At 45.2% G+C, this 10,782-nt stretch overlaps 1 long non-coding RNA gene across 1 annotated transcript; it reads left to right on the forward strand.

Moving 5' to 3' along the window:
- Window positions 1-4,867: 4,867 nt before the first annotated feature.
- LOC134472351 (uncharacterized) lies at window positions 4,868-8,446 on the forward strand. Its single transcript, XR_010042160.1, has 4 exons — window positions 4,868-6,507; window positions 6,772-6,853; window positions 7,006-7,118; window positions 8,104-8,446. It is a non-coding gene; the product is annotated as an uncharacterized LOC134472351 (long non-coding RNA).
- The last annotated feature ends 2,336 nt before the right edge of the window (window positions 8,447-10,782 follow it).

The raw sequence follows: 10,782 nt of genomic DNA on the forward strand, positions 1-10,782 counted from the left end.
CTGTTCCCTCATCTGCTTTTAGGCTCTTAGACACACTGGGCTTTGGGGAAACCATGCAGCTGCATGGGAATGGTGAGCAAAGTGAGCCTGCATGTGGGGAATGGACAGGAGGCCAGGGAAGCAGTCAGGCGCAAGATCGGTCACGTTGGTCTGTGCTGCCAACTGCAGAAAACACAGGAGAGGCAGTGAGGGTTTGCCTTGTGTGCTTTTGTCGGAGGACTGGATGGAGGAAAAAGTGATGGCCAGGACTCCTTGTTGCTTCTCCCTGTCCTTTTCCTACTCCCCTCAGCTTTGGGGCAGACGCCCATACCCCACTCATCTGTTGGGGTATGAGCCCAGCACAGGCTGCCACCGGGACACCCAGAGATGCTGTCTTCCCAGTACTGGCTCCCATACACACTCCACTGCAGTTCAGAGGCGGCGACCCTTGGAAGGTGCCACAGCCAAACCAAGGTGCATATGGGTAATCAGCTGGCAGTGGCACCCCAGTGACAGGAAAGCAGGTCCCCTGGTTACCCGAGGCAGGCCCCACCCACAGCCCTCAGCCTCCGTCTCCTGGGCTTGCCTTCTGCGCCTGTCCTAGCCCCTTTCCTGCCCTTCTCGAGCTTAACAGTGCCCTCGTCATGCATCTGTTATGTGAGACCTGGTCCAGATGCTGCCCCACAGTGTCAGAACCATGGCTCCCAGCACCCTCACTGGTTCCCCACCCTTAAATCTTACAGTCTTACTATCCCCACACAAACAGACCAATGAGGCGGGAGCTCCAGTCCCACCACACTCACACTGCATCACTTTGACCTCCTTCCCCAGCGGCATCCAGAGTCCTTTTGTGAGCGCGTGTGCCAGGAACTCCCGGGCTTGCTCCTTGCCCAGCACATCGGGGATGCAGTCTTCAGGCTTGCTCTCATCTTCCTGAGCGGGGAAAGAGCAGTCAGAAACCTGGGCTAAAGTGGAAGCTCACTGGCTTCTTCCTCCTGGGAACCCGGCCTGCTCCTGGGCTCGTCCAAAGAGAAGAGTGTGGTCCCAGCACTCTGGTAATCTGTGGCATGAGAAAGTTTGATCTCAGCCTGGGCGGATCCGTGAGACAGTTTCAAAATTCTCAAAAAAGGAACTGAGCTTGTAGCTCAGTATAAAGGCCCTGCGTTCAAATCCCAGTACTGGGGTGAGGAATAAAACAACAATGAAAGGTCAAATCATACCTGACAGGAGAAATGAGAAATCAGCATGGTAGGGTGGTGGGGTCACTGGGGAAGCAAGTGTTTGTCCTCCAGATAGAAAAGGCCTGGAGTACCACATCCTCCTGGCCATAGGGCTCTAAGATCAGAAAAGGGTTCGCAACTTTCAAGCTGTGGGACAGATGAGGCATCAGAACAGCCCACCTCTGTGGCATGGAGGTCACATGTCCGGTTAAAACAGCTTACTGCCTTGCCTGCTGCCCCTGAGGTCATGGCCACAGTCACATCATGTGCTCTCTCTGCAATCAAGGCCCTTTGATTTTGTTTTTTACAACTTAAAAAAATTTTTTCTGGGCTGGAGATTTAGCTGAGTGGCACAGGAGCATGTTTGGCAAGACTGATGTTGTGAGTTTGACCCCCTGTACCCCCCAAGTTCTTAGATATTCAATTTATAGTAGAGGAATGATTTGTCGGTGGTACTGGGATTTGAACTCAGAGCCTTTGCACTGAGATAAACACCAAGACTTTAAAATTAAAAAAATTTTTTTTTAGGTTTTGAGACAGGACCTTGCTAAGTTATTAAACTGACCAGGTAGCCAGGCATGGAAGTGCATACCTATAATTCCAGCAGTCGGGAGGCTGAGACAAGGAGGACTGCTGTGAGTTCAAGCCCAGCCTAGACTACAAGTGATTGCAAGGCCGGCCTGGACTGCACAGCAAAACTGTCTCACAAAGACAAAAATAAATAAACTGCTCAGGCTGAGCTCAAATTCGCAATCTTCTTGACTCAGACTCATAGTCTGGAATTGGACATGCAGTACCATGCCCAGCCCTAGGAGATAAGTCTTTTTTTTTTTTTTCTAATTGATAGGTTCCAGACAAGACAGGCTTTTCAGCTTTTACCTGCACTCAGCACCTTTCCATGTAGCAGCACCCCCTCCCCACCCCACACAAAAGGCACAGGCAGGGGTCTCTGTCCATAGGTAGCTTTTGAGCTGAGGACCTTCAAGACCCCAGCATCTTAGGCCGAGTTTCTAGGTAGGTGCCCAAGAAAGCAGGTGCAGAGCCTGCAGAAGACATGGTGCAGGGAGATGCTGGATCTGCTGAGAGCTCAGGGCTGCTGACCCAGTGGGCGCTGAGGCCCCAACATGACAGCACTCAGCACCACCCATCGGGGACTGCAGGACAGAAGCAGGGGTTCATAACAGCAAGTTCAAATTCATGAACCTATTTCTCAGCGAAGCAACTGGGGAAAGCTGAGTCTAGGTGTCAACAATGACCTTGATAAGCCCAGGAGGAGGCTTCTTGTAACTGTAAAATAAACACAAATCCAAACCCATTAGCAGGAACACAGCACACCAAGCTAATGCAAAGCAGTGCTGTACAGCTTTTTAAAAGCAGTACCAGGATGGACCCAGGGCCTTTGCAGTAAGTTACATCCCCAACTTTTTTTCACTTTTTGAGACAGTCTTGCACCACCATGCTTGGCTTGTAAGGCTTCTAATCTGACATTTTAGCAAAGCAAAGCTACCACTGTCTGATCTGAGGCCTAAAGATGACAGCAGATAGCAGAATGCTTCAGTTCCCTGGCCCACACTGGACACAGGGCCTTCTCCTGCCTTACAGGGCTGTGCTGCAAGGGAGGCGGGTACACACCTAGGGCAAATGGTGACCAGAAGTGTGCTGTACAGGTCCATACTTGTATTAAGAGAGCAACCCCAGGCTCTCGGAGCATCCATTCCTGACCGGCGCAGCTCCAATGAACAGGAGACAGGAGACGCTTTTGTGGACGACAGTTAACTGCTAGTTTATTTAGGCGGGCTCTGGTTTATATATTCGGCCGTGACCAATCACAGGCTGCCACAAGGAAGCAGGGCGGGAATGGGATGTAGGCTCCGGCTACCATATCCAGCTGTGGCCAATCAGGAGTTGCCACAGAGTATGGAGTGAGCACGAAGTGCACACGGGTTGGCTAATTTAAAGAGGGACGTAGCGCATTGCGGAAGCTGGCGTGGTCCTTAGTCCCGGGTGGGGTATGGTATGTTGAGCGCCTGCGCCCAACACATTCCAACTCCAGGGATGGCTGCCCAGGCACTGTCAGCTCAGCTCTGAGCCTTACTTTCTAAATACCAAGGAAGCACTTGCTCAGTTCAATACTTCCAAATGGGTCACAGGGACGAAAATATTCAGTGTTTCCTTCTGATTTTCTCTTTGGTGGTTCTGGAGATTGAAATCAATGTTCTCTCCCTGGGTGAACTTTTTAAAGTTTTTTTTTTTTTTTTTTTTTTTTTTTTTAATTTGGAGATGGGGATCTTGCTAAATTGCTCAGGCTGGGCCTTAACTTCCAATCCTCCTGCCTCAGCCTACCAGGTGCTGGAATTACAGGTGTGTATCACCCTGCATTTAATTCTTAAAGATTAAAACAAAAAGTTTGCACTTTTTTTTTGGTACCATGTGAAGCTGTTCTACAAGCTACTGTGAGCAGTAAAATATTAATTTATGTAAGGAGGGAGGCACATCTCAAGTGGATATGGGCGTGGGAAATCATTACTAAAGTTATTTTAAATCATTCTTTGTGCCAAGTGTGATGGCACACACCTGTAATCCCAGCACTAGGCGAGGCTGAGGTAGAAGGGTGCTAAATTCAAACCGAACCTCAGCAACTTTGTAACATCTTATTTTAAAATAAAAAAAAATTATAGAAGAGATGGTCAGTTGGAGGCCCTGGATTTAATCCCGGGTGCCAAAGTGGGGAAAACCATTTTTCTGTGGCGCGATGAGCGGGATTTGAGAAGTCCTCCGTGTCAGCATCCCCTTTCCACATGAGGGCTGCAGGTCAGAGTCTGACGGTAAAAGGACTAGCGAGGGCGAGGACTGCTGGGGTAAATGAGGCAGAAAGGCAATTACACAAAGGTGGACTGCAGGGTGTGTGCCCCTTCCGCCTGCCACCCTTAGTAGAGCTGAGTGGGCACGGAGCAGCTTGCAGAGTCGGGCAGACCCCGGCCAGCTAGGGGGCAGGGGAGACTCAGGACACCCAAACAGGAGACAGAAACAAAACATGGGAAGCATGCAGGCGCTTAGGAGGCTGAGGCAGGGACTCCCGGAGAGCTCAAGGCCAGCCTGGGCTACGCTGACAACTGACTCAAAAAAACCAAGAAACTGCAACGCACGGACAAAAGGCAAGAGTGCCAGCCACGCGGGAGGAGCGCACGTCCTCCCCCGACCAAGAACTCCTTCAAGCCGCCCTCGGGCAGCCCCCGCTGGAGCCTGAATGTGGACGCCAGGCGGCGCACGATGCGGGCGGAGCCACGCAGGCCCGGGCCCCGCCCCCGCGCTCACAAGTGCTCCAGGTGCCGAAGCTCCCGCAGCTGCTGCGCGTCCCGCCGCCGCCGTTTCTATTAACGGCATCGCAGGAGGTCGTGCTCGGGCTCCCGCGGCCGCCGCGCCACCCCCGCCCCTGCGCCGCCGGGCCCTGGCCGAGACGACACCACAGCCCGGAGCCCCTCCGCCGTCGATACTGCGCCGCCGTCGCGTGGCACGTTCTTCCCCGCGGGCGCCCCCTGGCGGAAGACGGCGGGGCCGACTCGGGACCGGATTCTTGGGGGCGGAGCCTGAGGGGTGGGGCGTGACTAGATCGGGAAGGGCGTGGCCATGCTGGGCAGAGGAGGGGCCGATCCAGAGAAGAGGGCGGAGGGGCGCGAAGGGCTGGGTCGGGACGGTGTCTCCCGCTCGGGGGCGGGTTCTGTGGTGCTCTTGACCAAAGGAACAAGACAAGAGCTGCGCCTCACAAAGATAAGTATTGATAGGATTCAACCATTATCAGGAAAGCTAGCCTCTTGGCTACCAAGGGAAAGCCTATGCAAACCTCCAAGTAGCTTGCTTTGTTGATTTAAAAAGATCACTGGTTTTAAAAAGATCACATGTTCTTGGGGCCTAGCAGTGCAGTTCGGTGGTCGCTGGCCCCAATGAAGGAAGAAACAAAGGACAAATATCACCCCTGATAATTTGGAGGTCTCACGCTGGACAGTGCACAATCAGCTCCTTGTGATACTGCAATAGCAGTCACCCAGGTGCTGATTGTAGCCAGGATTGCTCCTGTTGGGGACTTGGTCTCCCTGGCCAGAGCTGGCTCAGCAGAAAGGCAAGATCTCTGTCCCGCTGTGCCAGCCCCTTCTGCCACCTGTGCTCACATGGACAGCTGACCGCTGGAGGGTCTCTGTCCATAGTGAGTTCAAGGCCAGCCTGAATTACGTAGCGGGACCCTGCCTCGGAAAAAAAATTCTTTTTTGTCCTGTGAATTATGGTAAAAGGTAACTTGAGATCTGTGTGCTGCGTTTTAGATGATGGCACATATATATGCTTACTACATTTAGTTTTGTTTGGGGCTGGGTGCTGGCTGTGGTCCCTGTGCCCTAACGTGGACAGGTGTAAGAATCTAACTTGGTTGGTGGCCCACTCTGCTCTGGGATGTCTTAGTCCCCTATGGGGCTGGTTGGGCCCAGCTGCTCCAGGGCGGGCTCATCAGCACGTCTAGTGGAGTGATAGAAGTAACTTGACATTCCTGTCACATTTTGCAGGTGTCTACAGGGTTCCTCCCTAGGAAGTCGTCCCACAGTGCTTAGTGGGCTTCCCCAAGGCTCAAGCACCTTTCTAGTTATTTATGGGAGATGGAACCCAGGCCCTAGTGCGTGCCATGCAAGTGCTCTACCACTGAGCTAAACTCGTCCCCTCTTTTCAAATTTTGATAGTCTTGCTATGCTGCCCAGGTGGCCTAGATCTTTATCCTCCTCTCTCAGCCTTCTGAATACTGGGTTTATGAGCATGTTCTGCCACACCTGGGTAACATTTGTTTCTTTAACATTACAGGATAAATTATCAATTTAAGATAATTTTCAGCCAGACATAATGGCATGTGCATGGAATCCCAAGACTCAGGAGGCTGAGGCTGGAGGACACTTGAGCCTGAGTTGAAGATCAGCTTGGGCAACAGAGCATGATTTCATCTCAGAATCCAAACTTTTTCATGAATTATTCCCATACCAGTCTATTGATAATACATGAACAATGTATAAAAACTGGAAAACAAAAAATATTTGCACTGTAAATATTTATTGCAATATTTTCCATATTTTTATAGATGATAACTAATGGCATATAGTGTTCTAAAATTTTTTGACCTCTATGTGTACAAGATTTGATGAAAATAAATATACCTTATCTTTAATTTTAAAGTGTCACTGTAGTGGATTCAGAAAATGCACACAGGCTGATTTGTCATTCAGTTTTTTTTTACTTGATAGGACCTGCTGACAACTTTTAGAATCCTTAAAAGGTAGGACCTTCACTGTGGTTTTTATTTACATTTTCCTATGCTTAGATATGTTGAGCATTTTGCTTTGTGCTTATGGGCAATTTATATATTTTCTTTGGAGAAAAGTCTTTTCTAATTACTCATTTTTGAATTATGTTATTTGTGCAGTGTATGACTGGGGATGTGCAGAGGATGTAAAAGATAGAGACTTAGTTCAATCACCAAGAACCCAGAGGGGCTGCTGCTGCAATTTGTTTTTCTTTTTTTTATGTGCTGCTTCTTCAGCTTAAGAGACCCTCAGGGAAACAGCCCTGACTTGAGACTTCTGCAGTTATTTATTGTAACTCAAGAACATGAGAACCAAGAGGTAAAAGCACTTGGAATGTTTTTGTTAGAGGTTTTGGTCAGGGGACAGGGAAAGAATGGGATGGTTTGTCGCAGTCTTATGGAAGGGACACAATGACCAAAGCAAATATCTGAGAATAACTGCTTTTAATGCTGCTGACTGTTGCCCTGCAGCTTCTGCTCTACACTCCAACCATGCATGCCAGGAGGCCTGCACTGTTGTCCAGAAAGTCTCTTCCTTTCCCACATTCACTTCAAACACTCCTTTGGGTAGAGTCTCCCACATGGTGAGTATAAGAATTGTGTATATAGTCTGGATATTAATACCGTGTGAAGTATATGATTTGCAAATGTGTTCTCTCAACATTGTAACAACATGAAGTCTTCTAAGCCATGCACTTGGGATGCCTTTCCATTATTTATATCTTAGTTTCTTTGAACCATGCTTTGTAGATTCCAGTGCACAACTTTTGTACTTTTTTGGTTAATTATGGAATACAGTATTTTATTCCTTTTGATGCTTTTGTTAAAAGAAATTGTTTTCTTAATTTCCTTTTGCTAGTATAAATAAATAAATTTTTGTGTATCAATTTGTTTAACTTCTAACAGTATATAAATGCATACACACAGCTTATCCAGGTTGAAATGTAGGTTGAAAACAAAAATTTTGTTATTCTATTTTGAGTGCTTCATATAGGACATGAGAATCTATGCACATTGGGAACTTTCAAATATGGTTTGTTAGCTTTCTGTTGCTCTGACAAAATCCCTGAGAGCAACACCTTAAAGGAGGAAAGTTATTTTGACTCCCATTTTCAGAGGTTTAGTCCATAGACTGCTGGCTCCATTATGCTGGGCCTGGGCCAAGGCAAAGAGCATCATGGAAGAAGTGGGCAGAGTGGAGCAAAGTCCCTTGTAGAAGCCAGGATAAGAGGGAGAGAGGAAGAGCCTGTGTGGTGAGCTGCTTTTGCTTTTGCTCCATGTGGGCCCCTGCCATGACCAGTGCGGCCCTTAAGGTTTACAAGGAGGACAGCAAAAGGATAAGAAAATAAAGAGACAAAAGCTAGTGTCAGGTGGAGTTCTCTTTCTCCGGGGGGAAGGAAAGGAACTGCCTTATCACTGTAGGGGAATTTATTTGTACATAAAGCAACTTCATGTCACATGACATCCTCTACTCCAGTAATCTGCATGTATGGCAACCTAAGGGCCACGTGTTTTGGGGCTCAGAGTTTCTGTTTTCTGCGGCTTGTCCTGGTTGATCTTTGTTCTCAGATCCGGCTGGCCAGCTCCTGCACGTGTGATCAATTTCCAGCTTCAAAGCTCCCAACAGCCCTCAGCATACCAGACCATGCCAACATGCAAAGCAGGCTCCCTTCAAATTACTGTTCCGGATACCAGTAGTCTCTGGACACACCCAGAAAAGGAGTACTTTACTAATTTTCTAGGCATTGTCTTAATCCAACCAGGTTGACACATAGCAATTTTTTAAAAGTTATGTTTATTTACTATATTATTAGAGCATTTATTTGATACAAAATAAAAATTTCCCTGTTTCTCAACCTTTTATCATGTATAAACTTTAATATTTCTTCTAATTTTACTTGCTTTTAAAGAATAAATGTGGTGAAATCTCTTTGCCTAATGCTTCATATTAGAATTCAAATATTTCTCAACCCATTCACATTCTGCTATTTGATCTTTGACAGTGGGGCCAAAAAATACACTGAGGGAAAGACAGCATCTTTAATAAATGGTGCTGGGAAAACTGGCTACCCACAGGTAGAAGATTGAGTCCCAACCTCTATCTCTTATAATGCATTAAACTAAAATCAAAATGAATTAAAGATCTGAATGTTAAAACAATCTGTCGGAAGATAAAGCTCTTGAAGTCATAGATATAGGCAAGGATTTTCTGAACAGAAGCTTGGTCATATGAGATAGTAGCTCCAAGAATCAACAAATGGGATCATATCAAATTAAAAAACTTGCATGGCAAAAGAAATAACAAACAGGAGGAAAAGAAAACTTACATAATAGAATAAAACTTTGTTAGCTGTTCCTCAGACAGAAGGCATATTTAGAAAATATAAAGAATTTCAAAAAATTAGATCATCCAAAATAAAAGACCCAGTCAAAAAATGGGTAAGTGAAATTAACAGACATTTTGTATAAGTACAAATGGCGAATAAATACATAAAGATATGTTCAGTGTGCAAATCAAATAAACAGACTCCATCTTACTCCAGAAAGAATGAGCATAATCAAACCAAATAATGGCAAATGCTTGCAAGGGTGCAGGAGAAAAGAGCTGTTATGTGTCCTGGATGGTAATGTAAAGTAGTACAACAACTATGGAAACCCTCAAAAAACTAAAACTAGAGATTCAGTTGAATCCAGCTATTGCTCTTCTAGATATCTCTCTGAAAGAGTTAAATACATCATATTGCAGTGATACATGCATATCCATGTTTATGGTAGTACAATACATAACTAAATCTTGGAAGCTGCCTGTATGTCCATTAATAGAGGAATGGGTAAATAAAATGTATCTGTACACAATGAAGTCCTACTCTACTGTAAAGAAAGATTGAGTTATTTGTAGGAAAATTGATGCACGCTGAAGCCATAATATTAAGTGAAATACATCACACACATGCTTAAACATCACATAGTTTCCCTTATATGAGAAACCAAAGTTGTAAATAAAGAGCAAAATAAAAGATACATAAAAGGATGTAGGAAGATAGGTCTTTCTCAAATGAGAAGGGGATCAAGAGAGGAGAGAGTGGGAGAGAGGAGATGGGAAGAGGATGAAAAAGGTAATGAAGATGCGCTACATACCTGTACCAACTCCCCACAAGACATGTAAACAGTATGTACTGAAACATGTTTAATTAAAAAATGGAAAAGAAATATAAAATGACAGCAATTGCCTAGAAAATAAATAGCTTTCACAAAGCACTTAACTATAGGTTTCTTAGTTTTGGGATACAGTGGTATGGGTATATTATTAATTTTTTAAATTTTGAATTTTCCGCTAAAGTTGTATAGAACTATAATTGAAATGAATAAAATTATGAAAAAAATTGCTCTAGAAGATTTAAAATAAAATGTGGCTCAGTTATAGTTAACATAATTGTGAAGTTCTAAGAGTTTTGCCACCATCTTTGGGAAAAATTGATTCAGAGAGATGAGAGACAAATGTGCTGATGCTGATTCCAACTCCTTGTGCTCAAAAAAGGGGCAAAACCCTGGTACAAGACACTGTGAAGCAGCATACGTGAAGCCCCGTCTTTCATGCAGATTTGCCATTAAATGAAAATATTATTTTAAATGATTAAATTATAAGTGGAAAAATTTGTACATTTTCAAAATTGTGTCTACTGAATTACTTTTATCTACCTTGATCCATATAACCAGGATAGATGTAGATGCAACTTAAATTTTTACCTGTTTATTTGTGCTAAGTTAAAACATTGAAATTTTATAGTCAAATCATCTGAATCAATTAAAACCAATTCACTATTATTTGGGAAACTAAATACTAGTCACAGCAAACATCTTAGTTACTATATTTTGATACATGAGATAGGCAATTTATTTTAGTGGTATTGGGGATTAAACCCAAGGCTTTTGAACTGTGAGCTACACCCTTTTTTTATTTATTGTTTTGAGACAGTGTCATTCAGGTTGGGCTCAGACTTGAAGTCCTCCTGCCTCAATCTTCCAGGATGGTGGGATTATAGTTGTGTATCACAGTGTCTGTTCAGTTTATTCTTGTGTGTGTGTGTGTGTGTGTGTGTGTGTGTGTACCAGAGTTTGAACTCATGACCTTGCGTTTGTCAGGCAGGTACTTGTGCTGCTGAGCTAAAGCCCCTTGCCCCTGTTCACTTATGCTTACTTATTCTTATGTGAGGGTATAGTGTTTGGGCACAGCTATAAAATAGCAAA

The sequence above is a fragment of the Cavia porcellus genome, unplaced genomic scaffold, assembly GCF_034190915.1.
Source record: "Cavia porcellus strain 051 isolate PalLab524CR breed Dunkin Hartley unplaced genomic scaffold, mCavPor4.1 scaffold_23, whole genome shotgun sequence".
Classification (NCBI taxonomy): Eukaryota; Metazoa; Chordata; class Mammalia; order Rodentia; family Caviidae; genus Cavia; species Cavia porcellus.